The sequence below is a fragment of the Nannospalax galili genome, unplaced genomic scaffold, assembly GCF_000622305.1.
Source record: "Nannospalax galili isolate Female #2095 unplaced genomic scaffold, S.galili_v1.0 scaffold629, whole genome shotgun sequence".
Taxonomy (NCBI): Eukaryota; Metazoa; Chordata; class Mammalia; order Rodentia; family Spalacidae; genus Nannospalax; species Nannospalax galili.
This window is the reverse complement of record NW_008360323.1, coordinates 3,811,567-3,812,494: the sequence shown is the minus strand read 5'-3', so window position 1 is coordinate 3,812,494 and position 928 is coordinate 3,811,567.

The window sequence follows — 928 nt, the reverse complement described above, 5'->3', positions numbered from 1 at the left end:
TGTTCATCTGAAGTTTCTAGTAAGCGTCAATTACATCTTGTGTCCTTTAACCTAAAAACTATTATATATCCGGAAGACTAATGCAGGAGGACTGCCATGAGTTCAAGGCCAGTCCAAGGGATAAACAATGAGTTCTACAAAGCCTGCTCTAAAGAATGAGACCCTGTATCAAAAAAACAAAATAAAAAACAACCTACACAAACACACATACTAAATTCAATCAAACTGTGAAACTTTCTATAAAACACTAAGGGGATGAAGTTTTCAGAATAAAAGTAAGTTAGCTATCATACACAAAACACTTATTTTCAGACATGTGTTTGAAAAATAAAGGAAAATATATTTGTTCCTGCAATTATTATGAGATTTGTATTAGTACTTTCAACAAGTTTGTCATTACCCATTTCCTATTCCATGTGTAATTATTAAGTACTGTGGTTGGGTATCTTTATAAAGTTAATTAATTAATTTATCTATCTATTTATTCAGTGTGTGTGTGTGTGTGTGTATACAATTGTGGAGGTCAGTGAACAACTTGCAAGAGTTATTTCTCCTCTTCTACCTTGTGGATCCTGGGGATGAGATGCAGGACATCAGGCTTAGAAGTGAGTACCTTTACCCGCTGAGCCATCTGAGCCAGGGTGTATTTTTCTTAATGCCATGAATAACTCAATCTTTGTTCTCACTGGGTTTAGACCTTTTATGGTCTCACTTTTGCTGGTCATTATCACTTGACATGAAAGTAATATAAATGGCCATACATTGCCTGAGTTTCAGAAATACTAATTTTGACACCACTGTTTAGTGGTCAACTTATTTTCTGTTTTCTGTTCATAATTGATATTAATCACTTCAGCCATTAAAACAAGAAGAAAAGAATAGATAATAATGATAAATACAGGAATAAATCTAAATGAGCATTTACTTA